The 23,182-nt window shown below is 43.8% G+C and overlaps 1 protein-coding gene across 2 annotated transcripts in view; it reads right to left on the bottom strand.

The window, feature by feature from the left end:
• ZNF518A (zinc finger protein 518A) overlaps window positions 1-18,101 on the bottom strand; it is a 34,718-nt gene extending 16,617 nt beyond the window's left edge. The window contains exons 1-4 of one of the 2 annotated variants that reach the window (XM_056120839.1): window positions 18,020-18,101; window positions 15,349-15,426; window positions 14,492-14,547; window positions 12,734-12,803 (exon numbers count right to left, since the gene is read on the bottom strand). The gene's annotated coding sequence lies outside the window, so the exon portion shown is untranslated. Of the gene's footprint in view, window positions 1-12,733; window positions 12,804-14,491; window positions 14,548-15,348; window positions 15,427-16,570; window positions 16,636-18,019 lie in introns of those variants that run through there. The other variant, XM_056120840.1, reaches the window with a different exon arrangement.
• Between the last annotated feature and the right edge of the window lie 5,081 nt (window positions 18,102-23,182).

Raw genomic sequence — 23,182 nt, 5'->3', positions numbered from 1 at the left:
GCATGGACAGAATAATATTCAGCCAAGTAATATGTTTCCTTATCTTGGCACAGAACTTAAAACAAGCCAAAATTGCAACATCAATTTTTAAAAACTACTTTTTTCTTTTTTTTTTTTTTTGCTTTTTGGGTCACACCCGGCATTGCACAGGGTTTACTCCTGGCTCATGCACTCAGGAATTACTTCTGGCAGTGCTCAGGGGACCATATGAGATGCTGGGAACCGAACCTGGGTTGGCCGTGTGCAAGGCAAACGCCCTACCCACTGTGCTATAGCTCCAGCCCCTAAAAACTATTTCTTATACGCTAAAGAAATAGACAGTCAAGCATAATGTTGAGCTATGTCCTCTTGTTTTGTTTTGTTTGGGGGGAGGGATTACACTAAGGAGTGCTAATCTGATGAATTGCATCTATAATTGGGGGAAGGGGAACTTGGGCCACACCCAGCAGTACTCAGGTGTGACCCTGGCAGTGTTCATAGGACTAGCCTCCTGTGGTGCTAAAGAATCAAAAGCCAGGTTGGTACCATATTAGGCAGTACCATATTATACGGGCTGGAGCGATAGCACAGCGGGTAGGGCGTTTGCCTTGCACGCAGCCAACATGGCCGACCCGAGTTCGATTCCTCCGCCCCTCTCGGAAAGCCCGGCAAGCTACCGAGAGTATTCGATATGCCAGACACAGTAACAACAAAGTCTCCAATGGAGACGTTACTGGGCCCGCTCGAGCAAATCGACGATCAACGGGAGGGCCTTTACCTTTTACCTTTACCTTACCATATTATACATCTCTCCAGCCCAGAGTTTTTCTTTTTGAAGAACTTAACTGCAAGTTTTTCTATTCTCTTCCAGTAGTTTTGGTACTGGTATTATGGAGAATTTGTAGAATGTTATGAGTACTATACATCATTTCTTCTGTTCTGAAATAGATCACTAGCCAACCCACTTCTTAAATTTCAGACTGTACAAACAACACCACATGAACGTGGTACCTCTTTAAACCTCTTTAAATTTTAGACTTTACAAGCCTTGCATATTTTTTTATGGTTCCTGGGCTCTGCATTTTCTATTATTGCTTTTTGTCATCTTTGACAAATTAATATTTTTCTTGAAAATAATCAATTTCCTTCATATATTAGAAATATGAACCCATAAACGTATTAACATTGTATTCTATATATTTAAGTTTAAGTATCCATGAACAGAAGTGATTCAGCAATTTCTGGAATATTTACACGAAACATTCATAAAGCAGTGTGTATTGAATTAAGAGATACTACAAAAAACTTCTTAAAAAGCAGTATTTCGAGACAAGTAACACATTTTAAATTTGGAAGAACTTCACTCTGTTGTTAGGAGAGATTCTGTTTACATTAGCTCAGAAAATCTATAGAAAGATGCCCTCCAAATTACTCACAATAGGTAAATTTTCTTTAAAAGAAACTACACAGCAGGAGCCATAGCACAGCGGTAGGGAGTTTGCCTTGCATGCAGCCAACATGGCTGACCCGAGTTCGATTCCTCCGCCCCTCTCGGAGAACCCGGCAAGCTACCGAGAATATCTCGCCCGCATGGCAGAGCCTGGCAAGCTCCCCGTGACGTATCCGATATGCCAAACACAGTAACAACAAAGTCTCCAAAGGAGATGTTACTGGGCCCGCTTGAGCAAATCGATGAACAATGGGAGGGCCTTTACTTTTTACTTTTACACAGCAGGACATGGCTAAAAAAGTAACAAAAAGAGAATCATCAGCTAATTAAGAAATTGAATAATGCCAAGAAGACAATGCCACTGCCACAACTGTTAAAGGAAACCTTCTACACAGTTCTGCCTCTGGATTCTAGAAAAGTATCTTAAAGACTTCTTGGGCCAAAGAGCTCAAGGAGCTAGAGAACAAGAAAGTCTGGATTCAATCCTGAGCACACGATTCCCCATCCTCCCCCAAGGATTGAGTTGGAAGTAATCACAGGGCACTTCCAAGTGTTCCAAAACAAACAAACAACAACAACAAAAAAAAAAAAACCCTGTTATCTTTAAAATAATCTCTACCCCTGTCAGTAAAAATGATCACTAGCAAAGTTTAAGCTAAAAATCTAAACTAGTTTAAACTAATTCTATTGCGAAAAACCAAAGGCTCTTATTTAAGACATTGTGACCGATGAATGTTAACTGTGTTTATCTTCACAGAAAGGTTAATTTTTGTAACGATTCTTTAAAATGAGACTTATGCATATAAGAAAAGGGCAAAGGCTACCAAGACAAAAAAAATAGAAAATACATGGGGAAAATGTTTTTCCACAGCACTACAGGATCCAGATCAGAATGAGTTTCAACCAATTTAAACTTGACTTTGAAGAAAATCAGTAGTCATTATTTCATGAACAGAACAAAGATATGAAAGTCTTATTTTAGGATTATTAGATCGACCAAAACAGATGTGAGAAAACTAAAGAATTATGTGATAATCCAAAGTGAGGAAAGTGTGTTACCCAAAGTAAGATATCATGAAGTTGGTACAAAAAAATTGTTTTCAAAGATTTCTAAAGTGAAACACCAAGGATGGGCTAGAGAGATAGTATAGCATGTAAGGTGCTTCTCTTTCAATGCGGCTGATCCTGTTTCAATGTCTGACAATGCACAAGGAACCCAGGAGTGATCCCTGAGCACAAGGCCAGGAATAAGTCCTGAGCACCCCTAGGTGTTAACTCAAAAACAAAACAAAAAAAAAAGTTTGTTCTAAGTAATAAAAACATTAATAACGAGTATATTTTTCATTTCATTTCATTTCATCATCCTGTTATTCGTCGATTGCCTCGAGCAGGCCCCAGTAACGTCTCTTTCATAGGAGAGTGAGACCCATCATTGTTACTGGTATTTGGCATATTTGGTACGCCACGGGGAGTTTGCCAGACTCTGCCCTATGGGCAGGCTACATTCGATAGCCTGCAAGTTTGTCCAAAGTAGTAATGAGACAATAAGATGTCATAAAAAAAAGTTCTGATAAGATGCTCGACTCCAATTCGAGTAGGCTTGGAGGTCTCGGCCCCGGAACCCGCGTGGCTTTGTCCCTCTGCCAGTACCTTCATGTGTGTGGAGAGTGGTCTCAGCATGGTGGTGGCTGGTCCTGGAGGTCTTCGGCTGCCGGAGCCCTGGTTGGGGCGGGGAGGAAAGCTCACCCGCTCCCCTCCAAGGGGCTCTGGCGAGGAACAGCCAGGCGTGGGGGCAGAAGACTACACTGGTCTCGTCCGGGATCTGGATTTTATAGTCTCTGAGTCTTGGCCGCTGATGGGATTACACGGCGCCAGGGGGCCAGGTGGTGGGTGTGACCCCCGCCTACTGGAATTTGGAGGATCTGGGTGGAAGATGCTCGACTCCAATTCGAGTAGGCTTGGAGGTCTCGGCCCCGGAACCCGCGTGGCTTTGTCCCTCTGCCAGTACCTTCATGTGTGTGGAGAGTGGTCTCAGGATGGTGGTGGCTGGTCCTGGAGGTCTTCGGCTGCCGGAGCACTGGTCGGGGCGGGGAGGAAAGCTCAACCCGCTCCCCTCCAAGGGGCTCCGGGAAGGAACACCCAGGCGCGGGGGCAGAAGACTGCACTGTATATTATAATAATACTGTATATTATAATAATACAAATAAACTATCCATTTGCAACCATTTTATGAGTGATGATCAAAACACCTTGTTTTGGGCTTTCAAAAGTTTGCCTGAGGGGCTGGAGTGATAGCACAGCAGGTAAGGCATTATGCTTTGTGCATTGTGCCTTGCACATGGCCAACCAGGGTTTGATTTCCAGCATCCCATATGGTCCCCTGAGCACCGCCAGGAATAATTCCTGAGTGCAGAGCCAGGAGTAGCCCCTGTGCATTGCCAGGTGTGACCCAAAAAGAAAAAGAAAAAAGTTTGCCTGAAATGGTAAAGCCTCCCTCATATTTTAAAGAAGCGAGAGGATTTTATAGAATATATAGCTAAAGTAAAGTCAGTTCTTTGAACTGATGAGTAACTTAAACACAGGAAAGGAGGGAAATGAAGAATTACGTCTGCAAATACAGTTAAGTACAGATCTAGGAAAGTTCAAAATGCTAGGTACGTGTGAGCCGTATGCCACTGGCCTAAAGAAGCAGTGGTTGGAGAGACATTACAGGGATTAAGGCACTAGCTTGCATTGCACACTCGTATTGCCCACTATTTAAGATGATTTTCATTTCCCCACATAAACCTTTTACTTTATTCTTACAATATCCTTTTATCGGGCTTGTGATCCCCCTAGTCATCCCTTTTAATTCAATACTTGATCAAACTTCCTTTCCTCCTTTAAGGATATGAAAATCTTTTAACATACTAATTTCTGAACATATATTAGAATATATTAGACATTGCCTCCCACTTCATTACAAACTTTTACAGCTGTATCACTGAAACTTTTTGTTTCACTTCCCAAGGTAGCTTATAAAGTTCTTAATCAGGTTCTATTTCATATATCTCATTAATTTCACACAAAAATTAAGATAATACATGGCAACCCAATGCATTCTCAATTCATTTACTCTTTCAACTGAAATATCTGATTTCAGTTGTAAACTGTACATATATTATGCAAGTGATAATTTGAGGTGTATGAATTATATAAAATGATAGAAAAAACAATCTGACATGAAATTAGCAAATTCCATATCAACTACAGTATCCCCCCCATATTTTGGAGCATCTATTGTGTTGGTTTCATTGGGTTGGGGTGGTTGCATCGTATTTTAAAGATGGGGGAAACGGGAAAATGACACTTGGAAGGGCGTTTGCCTTGCAAGCAGCCAACATGGCCGACCCAAGTTCGATTCCTCCGCCCCTCTCGGAGAGCCTGGCAAGCTACCAAGGGTATCTTGCCCGCACGGGGAAAGCCTGGCAAGCTCCCCGTGATGTATTCCATATGCCAAACACAGTAACAATTGTCACAGTGGAGACGTTGCTGGGCCCGCTTGATCAAGTCGATGAACAATGGGAGGACAGTGACAGTGACACTTGGAAGAGAGAAAACACAGAAATACATAGAAACTATCATATGTTTGGGGGGAGAGGTAAGTATATTCAACCCTGTTCCATTGGTCTGCAGCTCTGCCTTTGTTCCAGGTACCATGCGGTAATATTACTGCTTTGTAGTAGAGTTTAAAATTAGGGAGGTTGATTCCTCCCATTTGCTTTTTCCCAAGAACTGCTTTAGCTATTCGTGGGAGCTTATTGTTCCACATGAATTTCACGCAGGAGTCTTTGCTCCATTTCTTTGAAGAATGTCATGGGTATCGTTATAGGGATCACATTGAATCTGTACGATGCTTTGGGAAGTATTGCCATTTTGACAATGTTAATTCTCCTGATCCATGAACAGGGGATATCTTCCCATTTTCTCGGGTCTTCTTTAATTTCCTGAAGTAGTGTTCTGTAGTTTTCTTTGTACAGGTTCTTTACTTCCTTAGTTAAGCTGATTCCTAAGTTCTTGATAGAATGGGAAAGGATATTCGCCCAATGAACATCCAACAAGGGGTGGATATCAAGGATATACAAAGTACTGGTTGAACTCCACAAGAAGAAAACATCCAGCCACATCAAAAAATGGAGCGACGAAATGAAAAGACACCTTCTCAAAGTAGAAATCCAAATGGCTAAAAGGCACATGAGAAAATGCTCTACATCACTAATCATCAGGGAGGTGCAGATCAAAACAAAAATAGATTATCATTTCACACCAGAGACTGACCCACATCCAAAGGAACAAAAGCAACTGGTGTTGGCGCTGATGTGGAGAGAAACGGACCCCCTCCTACACTGCTGGTGGGAATACGGACTAGTTCAGCCCTTTTGGAAAACAGTATGAACAATTCTCAAAAAATTAGAAACTGAGCTCCCATCTGACCCAGCAATACCACTCCTGGGAATATATCCCAGGGTGGCAAAAACGTATAGTCGAAGTGACATCTGCACTTGTTTGTTCATTGCAGCACTCTTTACAATAGCCAGAATCTGGAAAAAACCTGAGTGCCCAAGAACAGATGACTGGTTAAAGAAACTTTGGTACATCTACCCAATGGAGTACTATGCAGCCGTTAGAGAAGAGGAAGTCATGAAATTTACATACAAGTGGGTACTCCACTTGTATGCTAAGCTAAAGAAGACAGAGAGGGACAGACATAGAAAGACTGCATTCTTCTGGGGAACATAATCACTTCACTTAATCACTTAATCCCCGTTATTCATCGATGTACTCGAGCGGGTGCCAGTAACGTTTCCATTCATCCCGGTTGTGTGCTAGCATAGCCCAATGGTATCTATTCGTTCTAGGAACATGCAGAGCCTCAAACCGATCATTCAGGGTCTTGACGAAGAAGTCTGACCATCTTGTAGGTGGGCGTCCACGTGATCTTTTGATGTCCCGTGGAATCCAATCAGTAATGGCTCTAGTCCAGCGGTTGTCTGTAAACCTCATTATGTGTCCAGCCCATCTGATTTTTGATGTCTTGGCAAATGAGACAGCGTCCCTGATTCTTGAGCGTTGACGAAGATCAGAACTCCGGATTCTATCTCTCATTTGAGTGAATCGTGATATTCCAAGCATAGCTCTTTCGATTCCTCTTTGAGAGACCCGAATAGCGTTCTCATCCTGTTTTCGTAGGGTCCAGGTCTCTGAGGCATATGTTAATGGAGGAAGAACAGTGGAATCAAAGAGATGTGCTCGTAGCTGGAGGTTACGAGTAAATGGATCTCATTCCCCTAACTGGGGAACATAAAATAACAAAATAGGAGACTAACACCCAAGAATAGCTAAGTACCAGGAGGTTCACTCCATGGCTTGAAGGCCAGCCTCACAGCCTAGGGGAAAAGATAGCTCAGATAGAAGGGAGCACCAAATAAAGGGTGGGAGGATCCTCCCAGGATGGGAGATGCATGCTGAAAGTAGACCATAGACCAAACATGATTTGCCACTCATTGCCTCTTTTGCAAACCACAGCACCCAAAAGGAGAGAGAGAACAAAAGGGAATGCTCTGTCACAGAGGCAAGGTAGGATGGGTGGGATGGGAGGGATGGGGGGTGGATGGGAGACTGGGATCTGCGGTGGAGGAGAATGGACATAGTAGAGGGAGGGTACTGAATCATTGTATAACTGAAACCCAAACACAAAGATTTGTAGGTCTACAACTGTTTCACTAATAAAAAGAAAATTCTGAGGATGCAAATTGAAAAAAAAAAGGAATACATAGAAACGTCCTTCAGGAAGTTAGAAGAAGTGGGATCAAGTGAACAAATGGCATTGAAAGTTATTAAGTGTAAATCATCATTAATCACAGTCAAGATTCACATTTACAAATAATCTATGGCTATTTTATGATTCACAAAGCCTAAAATACATAGAATATGGCCATTACAGTAAGTCTGCTTGATTTATTAGACATTTAGATGATTTATTAGACATCCCAATTGTTCACTTTAGTTAAGGGTCAGGTAACTCGTGAAGTAATAGCAAATACCTAAGAACCAACAGCATCATGTCATATCCTATTGTACCTGGAATTTGAAGCAAATATTCTACAAATAATCAAACATTCATTTCTTATCTATTAAAATGTTCTTGCACCTATTATTACATTAGTTTTGAACTGGCTATATATTTAAGAATCAAATAAGTGTTCTGTTACTAAGGGATCTTTCAAAGAGAGGTATGAAAGAAATTAATTTTACACACTAATCTGAAAAAGCATTCCAGGTTAAGTAAGATTTCTAAAAAAAAAAAAATTAGCAGGAGGCAATGGCAATTTTCAAGCCCTGGGGTTGCCATATGTGCCAAGCACAATCCTGACAGCTCTGCTCTTTGTGCCTGTAAGTTCTGCTGTGATCCTTGGTCTTGCAAGGAAGGGATTTCCAGTTAACCACACTGTGCAGCTAGATCACTGTCACTGTCCTCCCATCAGTTTGCTCAAATGGGCCCGGTTAAGTCTCCATTTTTTTGAGACGTTTTGTTACTGTGTTTGGCATATTGAGTACGTCACAGGTAGCTTGCCAGGCTTTGCCGTGCGGGCGAGATACTCTCAGTAGCTTGCCGGGCTCTCCAAGAGGGGCGGAGGAATCAAACCTGACACCGCTGGGCTGGCTGCGCGCAAGGCAAACGCCCTACCACTGTGCTATCGCTCCAGATCCATATAGCTAGATGTACGTATAAAACAACTAAACAGTGAGCCCTACTAAGTACAAGTACAAGCACCACAACTAGAATATGACTAAAGAGACTGAGTGTGTAATAAAGCACTACAACTTGATGTGCAAGCCAATGCAAACACTAAACCATGGGTACAACCCCCAGTCACCACACCACCAACTGGGGGGGGGGGGGGAGAAGGGGAGAGAGAATATAACCACATGAAATATTCCAAGTAGATAAATAGTAGCAATAAAATGTTTTCCTTTCCAGACCGGAGCCTTGTGGAAAGCAGGTTTGAGCCGTGCTCGGGGGAGCGGCGGGGACCTCATGGGAAGGGGGGCTTTGTGGGCCGTCCCCCACGCCCCACCGAGGTCGCCAGCTGCCCCCCACGAGTGGCTCTCCGGCACGGCCACGGCCCCGGAGGCACAAGGACTTAGCACAGAGAACCAGCCGCTTGGAGCAGAAAAGCAAATGGACTTGTGTTGATCCGCGCCACCAAGCCTGCCCGGAGGGGGAAGGGCGTTGACCGGCCCGCCCGCTCCTCTCTGGAAAGAAAGATGGCGGCCGCACGGGAGCCTTGTGGAAAGCAGGTTTGAGCCGTGCTCGGGGGAGCGGCGGGGACCTCATGGGAAGGGGGGCTTTGTGGGCCGTCCCCCACGCCCCACCGAGGTCGCCAGCTGCCCCCCACGAGCGGCTCTCCGGCACGGCCACGACTCCAGGGCACAGAAACCAATCTCTTAAGTAGCTAACTTTTAATAGAAATTCTTCCAGGGTCAATAAGTAAAATAGCAGAAATTCAAAACCGCGCGGCCGCTATCAGGGCCTCGCGACATCATTTTATTCTTAAACCAAGTTGTAGAAAGCAAATCATTTCACAACGCTGTTTCAGCATGTCTGATTGGGGGGGGGGGGTCGTAAACTCTAAACAGTAATTGTGCATCTTCTATCGAAATAATCTATCTAGTCAAAGTAGATAGAGTATTAACTAGAACTCATCTGCCTCACAAGAATTCGGAGGGGTGGGAGGTGGGGGTCTATTGGGGTTCGGGGTTAAAAATGAGTATTGGTAAAGGGAAATGTGTTCGGTATCTACATGACTGAGACCTAAACCCGAAAGCTCTGTAACTTTTCCCACAGTGATTCAATAAATAAATTATAAAAAAAAAAAAAAAAAAAGTTTTACTTTCCATAAATACAGACACCATTCGATTATTCTTTTCTTAGTAGTCACAAAATGGCATAGTAAAAGCATTTTACTAAGATCTCCACATCAGTAGAAAACAGCGAAATTTCTGCTCTGCCCTCCACATACATACTCTTACGTGGATTTGTCTATAATAGCAAACCTTATTTCCACTACCTCTCAGATAGTCAAACCTATTTCCTTTCCATCAAATCAACCTTTAATGATTTTCAACTCCTATTTTTTTATCAATTACTCTTTGTCAACACAGAACTCAGTAGTCAAGTCCATTTTTTCATTCAAGGAATCCCAGATGACGATCAGCTCTAACTTCCTTTAAGAACTCAGACTTGAGATACAGCCCAAGAGAAGGACCACATGGAGGGTGGGAACCACAGATCCCGGAGGAAAAAAAAAAAAACAGGTTCCAAAAAGAGCCGAGATCACCGGGAAGTCCCAGATGGGGTAGGTACCGCATCCCGCCTCCCCCAGATGGAACCCCAGTGACCAGAAGCCTCTACAAGCACAGCTCGAGTATGCGGGAACTGGGACTTTTTCTCAAATCTGCCGGGACTACAGCTCCCAGGAAACCTCTGATTCCGGAAGTCACGCCCACAGACCGCCTCCCAGCGCCATCTTTACAACATACAGCCCAAGAGGACCACATGGAGGGCGGGAACCACAGATCCCGGAGAAAAAAAAAAAAAACAGGTTCCAAAAAGAGCCAAGATCACCGGGAAGTCCCAGATGGGGTAGGTACTGCATCCCGCCTCCCCCAGATGGAACCCCGGTGACCAGAAGCCTCTACAAGCACAGCTCGAGTATGCGGGAACTAGGACTTTTTCTCAAAACAAGCGGCCGCGCGACATCTCTCTATATACAAAGTTATCAATGGGAAGTAAACCACCCAACCTTTCTCCCTGAAAATCAGAGTTAAGTTTGGAGCACGGCCACAGCCCCAGAAACACAAGGACTTAATGCAGAACCCAGCAGCTTGGAGTAGAAAAGTGAACGGACTATGCGTTAATCCAGGCCATCATGTCTGCCCGGAGGGGAAAGGGTGTTGCCCCATTCGCCCCTCTTCTCTGGAAAGAAGGATAATGGCCACATGGGAGCCTTGTGGACAGCAGGTATGAGCCGGGGGTGTGGGGGCGACTAAAACCTCATGGGAAGGGGAGCGTTCTGGTCCGTCCTTCACGCCCTACAGAGGTCACCAGTTGCCCCCCGCGAGCGGCTCTCCAGCACGGCCACAGCCCCAGAAGCATAAGGACTTAATGCAGAACCCAACAGCTTGGAGCAGAAAAGTGAACAGACTATGCGTTAATCCAGGCCATCATGTCTGCCGGAGGGGAAAAGGTGTTGCCCCATTCGCCCTCTCTTCTCTGGAAAGAAGGATGGCAGCCGCATGGGAGCCTTGTGGACAGCAGGTATGAGCCGGGGGTGTGGGGGCGACTAAAACCTCATGGGAAGGAGGGCGTTCCGGTCCGTCCTTCATGCCCTACCGAGGCCACCAGTTGCCCCCCACGAGCAGCTCTCCAACACGGCCACAGCCCCAGAAGCACAAGGACTTAATGCAGAACCCAGCAGCTTGGAGCAGAAAAGTGAACGGACTATGCGTTAATCCAGGCCATCAAGTCTGCCGGAGGGGAAAAGGTGTTGCCCCATTCGCCCTCTCTTCTCTGGAAAGAAGGATGGCGGCCGCATGGGAGCCTTGTGGACAGCAGGTATGAGCCGGGGGAGTGGGGGCGACTAAAACCTCATGGGAAGGGGGGCGTTCCGGTCCGTCCTTCACACCCTACCGAGGTCACCAGTTGCCCCCCGCGAGCGGCTCTCCAGCACGGCCACAGCCCCAGAAGCACAAGGACTTAATGCAGAACCCGGCAGCTTGGAGCAGAAAAGTGGACGGACTATGCGTTAATCCAGGCCATCATGTCTGCCTGGAGGGGAAAGGGTGTTGCCCCATTCGCCCTCTCTTCTCTGGAAAGAAGGATAATGGCCACATGGGAGCCTTGTGGACAGCAAGTATGAGCCAGGGGTGTGGGGGCGACTAAAACCTCATGGGAAGGGGGGCGTTTCGGTCCGCCCTTCACGCCCTACCGAGGCCACCAGTTGCCCCCACGAGCGGCTCTCCAGCACGGCCACGACTCCAGAACACAGAAACCAATTTCTTAACTATCTGACTTTCAGTAGAAATACTTCCAGGGTCAATAGGTAAAATAACAGAAATCCAAAACCAACATTTAATTCTTGAACCCAGCTGTAGAAAGCAAATCACTTCACAATACTTTTTCAGCATGTCTGATTTGGGGGGGTAAACTCTAAATAATAGTGGTAAATCTTTTATTGAAACAGTGAATCTAATCAAAGCAGATAGAGTGTTAACTAGAATTCATCTGCCTCACAGGGACTGGGAGGGGTGGGGGGTGGGGTTTTATTGGGGTTCTTCATGGTAAAAAATAAGTATTGGTAAAGGGAAATGTGTTTGATATTTGCATGACTGAGACCTAAACCTGAAAGCTTTGTAACCTTTCCCACAGTGATTCAATAAATAAATTTTAAAAAAAATAAAAGAATAAAAAAATAAAAAAAAATTTAAAAAAAAAGAACTCAGACTTGACCCACTAGCCCTGTTTTACCACTTCATGACTAAATCTCCAAGGATATGCAAACCAAGCAGATAAAACTCATGGAAACACCAGTCCCCTCAGATAAAAAAAAATTCTAGGGTGCCCTCAGATTAGCAGGCTTGAGTACCCTTCTGCTGAAGCCCCACCCACAGCACCCACACCCCACTACTGCAGCCACATCAGAGACTCAATTCGACTCCACACTCTCTACAGATACCAAACTCTGAGTAATTTCAGGTACCTTGGTGCCCAGGCTGATAGCTCTGATGTATTCTCGAAGTCAGGGTGGGCAGCCTCCCGACATCCCTTGTATTTTTCCACAAGTCCTAGCAGTTACATCCACCTCCCATATTGCCACTATGTCAATGGTCCAGACCACAGATCCTGATTACCTCTGGCCACCTAATTCCTCAGTATTAAAATTCTAGAAGGAGCACACCAAATCAGATGGGAAAGATAGAAGCCAACGAAACTCAACAAAATCTAACACAGAAGGCTCAACTAGAGCAGGAGTGATAGCACAGCAGATAGTGTTTCACCCCCAGCAGCTCATATGTTCCCACAAGTACCTCCATGAGTAATTCCTGAGTGGAGTCCGAATTAACCCCTGAGCATCACTGGGTATGACCAAGAAATGAGGGGCGGAGGGGGGTTAAGAAGATGACTCAACTATTCTTAGAAAAGGACATTAACTCTGATGAAACACAAAAATTTTCACATAAAAATGTATTTTTTATACTTACTGATTTCAATATTGGAGCTTCATTATCTAGTCAATTTCAACTCAACTGTATCACCTGCTGTGATTTTCATCTACATTAAAATAATTAAAAAAAAAACTCAGACTTAAAACTACTACCCAACTGTACATTGTTCATGTACATTTATGAGATTCCTAAATATAAACACTCTAAAAAACCTTTTTCTTATATATTCTTAAAACGCTAAATATAACACCTATTTGTCAACATATGCTTGATGATTGGTATAAATTAAGCACATAAAAATGTCATATACAAGTCTACGTCCACTCAGCCTAATAAATCCTTGACCATTCCAGTTGTACATATGACATTCACTGTTTGTAGGCTGAATGCATGAAGGATTAAATATATAAGTGAAAGGCAAACAAAAAGTAAAAAGTAAGTTACAGATGGATGTGAATGATCAACTTTAAACTATGTATGTTAAATTCATTTATAAAAAAAAAACACGTAAATCAGATTTATGCTGCAATTCAAATCAAACTGTTCATGTATAGAATTTTGGTCCAGGAGACAGGAAAGAACGCTTTATTAATTGACAGAATTAAAATAAAAAGTAAATAAAAAACCTTGGATAGTTTGTGTAACTCCCAGACAGCAACAATTAAAAAAAAAAAACCCACGCACTTCCTACTACATACTATTGTTTCTGGAAAGGAAACTTGGACAAATTTTTTATCCATCTCCCATCTCTACATTTCACTTTCTCATATTACAATGGGGTTCTCATACTCATGAGGGGTGGGGGAGACTAACTCACAAGCATCCTCCCAGAGAATCCTTCTCTGAGCACTAAAGTAATTCTGACTGCCTATGCTTAGGTAATAATCAATCACTGTTGCAAAAGGGACAAGAAGTCCTCGATTTAAAAGCTATAAAGACAAACTGGTAGTCAATCTCATAACAGGAGAGGGATAGTTTCCAAATGAAGAGATTCTGAATTGACCAAAACTTACTCTCTTGTCATCTACCAGCCACACCCTCCAACAACCCAATTTTAATTAGTAAATAGTAGTAATTTGTCAATTACATTTTTGCTTTATTATATTTGAAGTTTTCGTTTATAGTATTACTGTTCTAGTAGTTTTGGTCAAATCCTTGGCAGTCTGTTTTGTTTTTAGATCAGACCCAGCAGTGCCCAGAACTTACTCCTGGCTCTGCACTCAGGAATCACTCCTAGTAGGGCCCAGAGGACCACGTGGAATACTTGACATTGAAGTGGGTTGGCCATGTGCAAGGAAAGCACCGTACCCTTACCTGCTATATATGATCACTTCAGCTCCTCAAATACAAATTCTTAACATTTACTTTTTTTCAAAGAACATTTGTGAATGTCATGGAGGAAATCAAATAATTGTTATGTAGGAAGAAGATACCTGAGTAAATGAAGTAAATGACCTCAATTGCTTTATTGTTCTCCACTTATTATGGATGTCAGATTTTACTTGTAATAAAACAAACACCTCTGAAAAACGGTTTTGAAAGAAAGTCATCTGATAGTTAAGTTCAAAGAACCACTGTAATTATCTAAGTAGTAATACATGATAGTGTTTACTTTCTTTCCTTTAAAAACTTTTTTGTTACCAGGGGCTACAGAAGGGGGAATGACTAAATGTAGTTTTTATTTGCTGTTTGTTTTGTGATAAAGGCTGAGCTCTACAACTGAGCCAGAACCCTGGCTCTCAGCTATTTTAACAACCATACACAGTCTTACTCCTAATATAGAATTATACTTACAAGTATGTTAACATGTTCAGCAAGGAAAATTATATGATACCATGGTATTCCAGGACCTATAAAACAGCAAGACACACTTGAATTTCAAGAGTAGGGGGGGAAAATGTACTTTCTACAAGGATGCAGCTAGTTGTACCATGGATTATAGTATTTTTTTTTTGTTCACACCAAAATATTGATTGCCTCCAGAAAACCAGTTAGAATTCTAATTGTTTCTCAATCCCCTTTCTTAACTCACTGTATATGCCATTACGACATGACCAATTTTTCTTTAACTGCATTTGTTTTACTTAATAGAACAAGATCTTTAGTTTCGAAACATCATCCCAGAGATTTATCCTCATCAATCATTACCCAAAGTTCTTAATGCTGTCCTTAAATTTAGGAGACTACAGTCCAAGTCATCTTAGATTGCTAATTTAAACTATGGAAAACAAAAACATCATTTTTTGCTTAGACTGAAATGAAAATCCATGTGTATTTTATGCATGTGTGCCATATATATGACATATTATAAAGTCTGGGCTGGAGCGATAGCACAACAGTAGGGCCTTGTGCACAGCCAGCCCAGCTGAGCCTGGTTTGATTCCTTCTCTCTTCTCGGAGAACCCGGCAAGCTACCGAGAATATCTTGCCCACACGGCAAAGCCTGTCAAGCTACCCGTGCCGAATTCAATATGCCAAACACAGTAACAAGAAGTCTCAAAATGGAGCCATTACTGGGCTCACTCAAGCAAATCGATGAACAACGGGAGAATAGTGTTTGTTTTTTGATAATAAAGTCTAACTTATGACATGCATTTTCATATTAAAAAATGTTAATTATAACAGTATATACTACTGTATACAATATTTACCATCTCTGTCTTCAAGGAACGAAAGTCATACAATCTACTGCTTCGGCAATCAGGAGCAGTGATCAAAAGAAGAAATACCTGGAAATGAAGACCAAGATTTTGAAACTCTGCAAAACACTGTTAGTAAAAACTTTGAATATGAAGTATTACTTAAGCATATTCAATTTGCGTGTACAAATTTAGCAGGGAAAAAAACCTGCACTGATACCTAGTGATGTCACATTCACCAAAATTAGAAACTTAGCAGGAAGCCTAAGCTCCATCTAGTATCTTAGAGAAAATGAGATGTGCCCAGCTTCATGAACCTAAAACTAGGGAATAAGACTCTGATTTCAACCCGGATACATTGCCACCACCAAGCTACCTCTTAACACTCAGACTAAGATTTCCTGCAAATTGCATCATGTGTCAATTCCCATACAAGAACTGAAACAGATATCAGATAAAAACATATTTTGAATTAGGACTTTTCTTCATTTACAAAGCTTTTCAAAAGCCTGCTAGTTTCCTATCAGAAACTAGACAAGATTACGATTCACTTGGGGGTGAAAAAGTACATTGCAAAGCCTCAGTGATAGCATACTTCACAGGAGGCCTTAGGTTACATCCCTGCATGGAATACTAAGCTTTAAGTGGTCTAAAATGTACAAAGCTCCAATATGAACAATTACAAAAAGTAAAAGTATATTTTCAAGCGAAACCGGAGTTTTATTCTAAAACGTTATCTCCTCTGGGATATTTTAAGATCTAGAATTTCGGAGCAATCACTGTACACTTAATAACATGATAGGACTTCATATACGATGAAAAACTCAAGCATTTTTAAAGTTCATTCGCTATCAAAGCACACAGCATTCACTGTGGCATATGTCCTTTAATTCACAAAAAAACATCCGAACTGGGACTTAAGGTAGTATCACCACAATAAGGGGAAAAAAATCTTAAAGGGACGCCGATTTTTCTTAGGTCCAATAAGCGCTACCCCACTTGTTCGACTAAGAAACACGGCTAACCCCCTGGGCTCGATCCCCAGCGTTCCAAGCTCCACAAGGGGTGCACTCTGAGCACAGAACCAGGAGTAAACCTCTGAACACCGCTGGGTGTGGGCTAAAAAAAAAAAAGGGACAAACAATTAAACAGCAATTACCTGCTTTCTAGACCTGGGGCTCATTTTATTTCTAAGAACATGAATTTAAATATAATAATTATTTGCCACGCTTACCATCCAAGAAGTAAACGCAAACACCCTGAAAAGATTCACAGGACTCAGAGCTCTAGGACTTCAGAGGAAAGAGCCTCACTCAAAAGACAAAAAGAATAGTTGATCTACAGCTACCCTCTGAAGAACGCCGGGTTCCACAGAAGCAATCTCACCAATTTTTTTGGACTCCACTTGAGGACATCCCCTTTGAGAGCACGTTCCAACCATCCCCCACGCCCCGTCGTCTTGCGCTTCCAGAACACCCCAACAACCTCCATCACACGAGGCCTGGCAGAGCCGCGGGCGCGGATGCAACCCGACCCCGCGGTCCACTTGGGTGCCTCCGCGTTCCATCAACTTGAACCACCTTCCGTGCGAAGTTGGACACTCTTCCAAGTTCAACAACGCCCTTGCCCGGGGTTTCGGGGTTTTCTTGGGGAGTTCCGAGAGCCAAACACAAGACAAGGCAACTTGGTTCACCCGAACCTCCCAAAACCTCACGAACGGCTCAAGTCCCCCCCACTCCCCCAAGTCCGACTTGACAGGAACCCCGAGCCCGCCCGCCCTAATGCTCAAGCCACCGAAGGTTCCACGCATGGGTCTGCTCCAGAATTCTGGGCAGCGCCTCAAAGACTGCACGGCCACCTTGGGAGAGGCGCCTACTTGACAATGCGACCAAAGCTGGCGTGATCACAACGGCTCCTGGAACTGAGGAAAGCCAGTGACAAAGGGCTCCGTGGGCCAGTGGGTGTGGGTGGGGTCTGGGGGGAAGAGGGGGCACTGCGCCTTTGGCCAACGCTGGGGCTGGGCGAGCGCTCCTGAGGGCTGAGCCTTCTCGGCGAGGCAAGACCTCCGAGGACCACGGTCGGCGCCCACAATGGGGACGCCGTCGAGTCACGGGTGACCGCGGGCCTGGCGAACCTACAAGCTCGAGGGGTGTCCCGCTGAGGGGAAGCGGGGGGTGGGCGGCCGGGAGTCTCCAGCAGCCCGGGAACGCGCCGAGTGGGTGCTTCGAGCGCCGCGCGCGCCCCGCTCCGTCCCAAGCGCCGCGCCCGATCCGCCCCTTCCTCCGGACTCGGCTGCCCCTCGGGCGCGCGGAAGCACACCTCGCCGCACGCCCGTGTCGGCGCCCGGGCTGCGCGCGTGGAAAGTCGGGGACGCTCGCACGCGAAACGAGCCCAAGCTCAGCGCCCGAAGGGGTCAACTCTAGCAATCAGCAGGAGCGCCCGGGCCCCAGAGCCGGTTTCTCTGGAGAAGAAACTTTGCGGCAAGTTAGGCGGAAGCGCTGAATGGCCGGGACTATTTAACAGGCGCCTCCAACTAAGCAAGAGGCGGACCCCGGAGCCGGCTCTGGGGACTCAACCCCGACCCCCCGCCGCCCGAAAAATTCGCCCTTTGCCCCCCCTGGTTGACATTTCATCAGTCCCGGCATCCTAACCAGTCTGGGCGGCCCCCGCTCACAGGGAATACCTGCCATGGTCCCCAAAGCTTGCGAGTCCCTGATGGCGGCCATTACACTTCCATCCGGGTATTGCCGAAAAGCCGATTGCAGCGCTGTCGCGGCGGCGGAAGGATCCGCGCTGCACCTGAGACAAGCGGAAGCGGACGGCGGCCGGCAAGATCCGTCCCTCCGCCTGCGAGACTAGGCCACGGTACTAGGCTTCCCGCTAACCCTCCAATTCCCCGCGTCTCCCCCCACCCCCGCCAGCCCCCGCTGCTCGCCACCACTGTGACCCTGACCCACCCTTGGCTCACCAGTTGCTGCAGAGGGCCTACTGCCTAGGGCAAGACAGAGAACAGTCCACCCTGTTCTTCAGAGTAGACACCAGAGGCAGGAACTGTGCTCTTGGCAAGCCCTCTGACTGGGAATGGACTCAACCCTGAGATTTTAACCATTTCCGGCTCTGCAAATGGCGTCTCTCCATCCCCCCACCCCACCCCTTGCATTTGACACGCGGGATTCAGCAGCTGTAGCAACCCACCTCGGTTAAGAAAGCCGCCCCAGTCCGTCTTGGAAGACATCCCGAGCCCAAACACGTCACCCGTTAAATAACTCAACAGAAAAGAGGTTCCAGGAAAAGAGAAGGCTCAATCCCACCCAACGAATTCTGCCCCATGGCACAGCTTTTGTTCCGCTCCATAATGGTAGCGGGTTTTCCCCCCTCCTCAAACCTTGATGCGGCTCCTCTTCTCTCCTCCAGCGCGCTCCTGAAATCCCCTTGTCTGGGCAGGTCCCACTTTTTATATGAACTATCTTCCTTTCAAAAAAAAAAAAACAAGGACAAAGTGGCAACTGTGTATCCAAAAAAAAAAAGGGCCGCCAGTGCTGCGGAAGAACACGCCAAGGAGCACTGGAGCTAATCCGCCATCAAGTTGTGCTCGTTTGTTTAAAATGTGTTTATAATAAAAATCACTATACATTTAAGATACGTTTCTCATTTAGCATGTGTTTGAAAATGCTGCTCTTGCATGGCACGCTAGATTTTCTACCATTTTTAAATAAGCAAACTTTTTTAGGACGCTTTCTTAAAGGGTGACAACTATCTTGTCCGACACGACTTCTGGAAAAGCCAAAGGAAGGGAGTTTGCTGTTTACTAGTTAGGTATTTTAAACTCAAAGCTTGACAGACTAAGCAATGTTTTACTCATACTTGCTAGACTGAAAAGAATAATGAACTGTATGCATAGTACAAACCATTAAAGTGCTGATGGTAGTGACAGTAAAAGTTTTATCTTGATTACATTTTTTATGTCTTTTAACTTGTAATTCAAATACACTTTGGATATGTATATTTTTAAATATATAATTCATGTAATTCAAGTACATCAAAAAGATGACTTCAAAATTGGAAATTTCTCCCTAAAAATTCAAGTGGGAGCGATAGCACAGCGGTAGGGCGTTTGCCTTGCACACAGCCAACATGGCCGACCCAAGTTCGGTTCCTCGGCCCCTCTCAGAGAACCCGGCAAGCTACCAAGAGTATCTCGCCTGCACGGCAGAGCCTGGAAAGCTACCCGTGATGTATTCCATATGCCAAACACAGTAACAAGAAGTCTCATGATGGAGTCGTTACTGGGCCCACTCGAGCAAATCGATGAACAATGGGAGGACCGTGACCGTCTAAAGATTCGCACATCCCAATCATGGGATTAGCTACTACCTAAAGTAATTTTTTTTGTGTTAAGATTTTTTAAAGTAAATACAATTTTGTGAGACACTAAAGAACATAGCAAAAGTCAGTTTTATGATTTATTACTCTAAGATTTTCAAGTTACATTTTCCTGCAAATCTCTATTAATTCTGCTTTTGAAATTTTTTCAATTTAAAATTGACTTTGCTATGCAGGATGTGGCTTCTCAGCCCCAGAAATATCATGAATACAGTTATTAGTTGCTCAAAGACCAAACAAAAACAACAACAATAGAATCAAATCCATATTGTTTTCCTCTTTTAAATTAGTGTATGTCTGTCTTACTACTGCCTCAAAGGTCTTGAAATTGTGCTAATCTTGACAATGTTTTCTTATGTTGTTTGTAGAGGAAGTAAGAGTTTGGTGGAGAAAGAGGCACTCTTGTCTAACCTAGATTAAAATGCCTGATGGAGTGAATGAACAAGAATCAAACATTTCACTTTGTTTTGTATGCCTTGATCCTGATAACACTCGGAATGTCAAAGTGGTGAGGTAACCAGGAAAGGTAACTCTACATTTACAACATGAAACAGCTTGGAAAAGTCATACTTATTCAAAAGGAAATAATTTCATAGGAGTCAGAGAGATAGTACAACAGGCAGGGTATTTGCCTTCCATGGAGCTAACCTGGGTTCAGTCCCCAGATCCACATATGGTTCCTTGAGCTCTGCAAGGAGTAATCCTTGAGCTCAGAACACCACCCGTGGTTGCCCAAAAACCAAAACGAAAAGATTGTCATTTCCTTGTGGGTGAGAGGGAAATGGGGACATTGGTGGAGGGAAGGTTACACTAGTGGTGGGATTGGTGTTGGAACATTATATGCCTGAAACAACTGTATTTGAACAACTTTGTAAATTGGTGTTTTAATAAAATTTTTAAAAAAGGAAATAATTTGCAGAGTATAAAAATGTTATTTTAAAACTATCAAAATATATGGAAAGTGTGCTAATTAAAACACATACATCAGCCTCTAAATATATTCCAGAGGCTGAAAGCAGATACAAACATATAAGTGAATATAAAGGTACACATGAAACAGCGAGGATTGATTAGAGATTAGATTCAGAATGTCTGAGCAGATGGGAGGAAGGGAAGGTGCTATCACAATACAAAGAGTAGCTCACAGTTCAATAAATGTTTCCAAATGCCTAGTAAGTTTCAGGGGCTCCAAAGATCTGTTTTTGTCCTCAGAACATTGACACAATGTCAGAGTTGCACAGAGGAACCAAAATAAGTCATTTCCAAGTGCCTAGTAAGTTTCAGAGGCTCCAAACATCTGTTCATGTCCTCAGAACATTAATTGACACAATGTCAATGATACCTAGGAACCAGACAGTTCATTTTCAAAAGCCTCGTAAGTTTCAGGGGGCCCAGATTTGTTCTTGTTCTCAAAACATTGAAACAAAGTCTATGATGTTTAGAGGAACCAACCAGACTGCTCAGCTTGCACAGCTAAGTCATGGTTTTGTATTGTCCTTATGTCTCCCTCTTTTAGTCAAAATTATCCTGATTTGAATGATAATTGCATGGTCATTTTAGTGTAAAGGAAATTTGCTTAAAATCTAGTCAGTTACATAGAAAGATTGCATTCATCTGGGGAATATAAAGTAACAAAATAGGAGACTAACACCCAAGAATGCTGGGGGAAAAGGCAGCTCAGCTAGAGAAGGGAGCACCAAATAGAGGGTGTTGGGAGGATCCTCCCAGGATGGGAGATGCATGCCGAAAGTAGACTACAGACGAACATGATTGCCCCTCAGTGCAAACCACAGCATCCAAAAGGAGAGAGAGAACAAAGGGGAATGCCCTGCCACAGAGGCGGGGTGGGATGGGGGGGTTGGGAGGGTAGGAGGGATACTGGGATCATTGGTGGTGGAGAATGGGCACTGGTGGAGGGATGGGTACTCGATCATTGTATAACTGAAACCCAAGCACAAAAATTTGTAAGTCTATAACTGTAACTCATGGTGTTTCACTAATAAAAATTAAAAAAGAAAAAAAACACATTAAGTGCATAGCTTAGAAATGTTTGATCTGTTTTCCTCTAACTCAGAAATAAAACAAACATGTCAGTAGAAAGAAGGGGAAGTGTGATACCTGGGCTCTCAGTTCTTAATTTTTTAATTCTTTTCTTTTTTTACCCAGACTTTGCTGGGCAAGTTGGGGCAAACTCAGTAATGTTCTGGGACTATTCCTGGTTCGATGTTCAGGGGTCTCTGCCAGTGGTTCTTGTACTGGAATCGCCTCATGCAAGATAAACGTCTTAACCCTTGGTACTGTCTCTTAGTTCACAAATCTAGGGACGAACACTAATAGACACACACAACAGATATAATTACATATATTCCTAATATATTCCAAAACAGGAGCACACCCCGAAGGATATGCTAACAGAAAGAAATATACAAACCAAAACTCTACGATCTGAAAAAAAATTATTAGAAATGACATATAAAGAATTTGAATAAGACACATATGCCTAAAGGATAAATGGAAGATAATATATAAAACTATATTAAAGTAAGTGAAGATTTACATCGACACAGGCATAAAGAAAGTAGGGGGCTGGAGTGATAGTACAGCAGGGATGGTGTTTGCCTTGCACGCAGCCAATCTGGATTTGATCCCATATCCCATATGTTCCCCGGAGCAATGCCAGGAGTAATTCCTGAGTGCAGAGCCAGAAGGAACCCCTGAGCATGGGCCGGGTGTGACCCAAAAAGCCAAAAAAAAAAAAAAATTAGGTGTTGGTTAGTTTTTTGGGTTTTATTTTTTCAGCCAACTCACACTTCCCCCCTCCCACCACTCACCCCCACCCTTCCCACCTCCACCCCAAATTGCTGAAATATCCTCAAGAGAAGACTGGCAAAGTACGGGCAGGAACCTGGAAATTTGTACACACTTGAGCCATATCCCTTGCCCCAGAAGCAGATTTTATCAGGGAGGAAAATATTTTATCAGAAAGAAGCATCTATTCAATTAAACATCTTAAATATTTCACTAGCCATGACTGAGTCATACGCTCTCCCCGAAAACAAAGGAAATGGTAGAGGAAAACAGTATTGTTGTGATCAACTCAAATCAATCATGATTTATATGCTGGACTAGAAAATTATCACCTAAGAAAAATGGTAAATAATAAAGTTGAATAACTTTTGGTTGGTTATTAAAGATACTTAGCATCTGCAATAATAAAGAAAACCAGGGGGCTGGAGAGAGAGAGTACAGCAGCTAAGGAGCATGCCTTGCACTCACCTGACCCAGGTCCATTCCCAGGCTTCCCATTTAGTGCCCCAAGCTTTACCAGGAGTAACAGAGGCAGCAGAAACCCCTGAGTATCACCGGATATGACCCAAAGACAAACAAACAAAAGACCAGGCATTATGTAAGATAAAAACAATGCTTGTGCAGTCTTAGCAATTCACAGGAAACATAGAAGAAC

The sequence above is a fragment of the Sorex fumeus genome, unplaced genomic scaffold (assembly GCF_029834395.1).
Source record: "Sorex fumeus unplaced genomic scaffold, SorFum_2.1 ptg000043l, whole genome shotgun sequence".
NCBI classification, from domain to species: domain Eukaryota; kingdom Metazoa; phylum Chordata; class Mammalia; order Eulipotyphla; family Soricidae; genus Sorex; species Sorex fumeus.
Note: the sequence above shows the minus strand (reverse complement) of the source record. Positions and strands in the feature narration are given on the sequence as shown.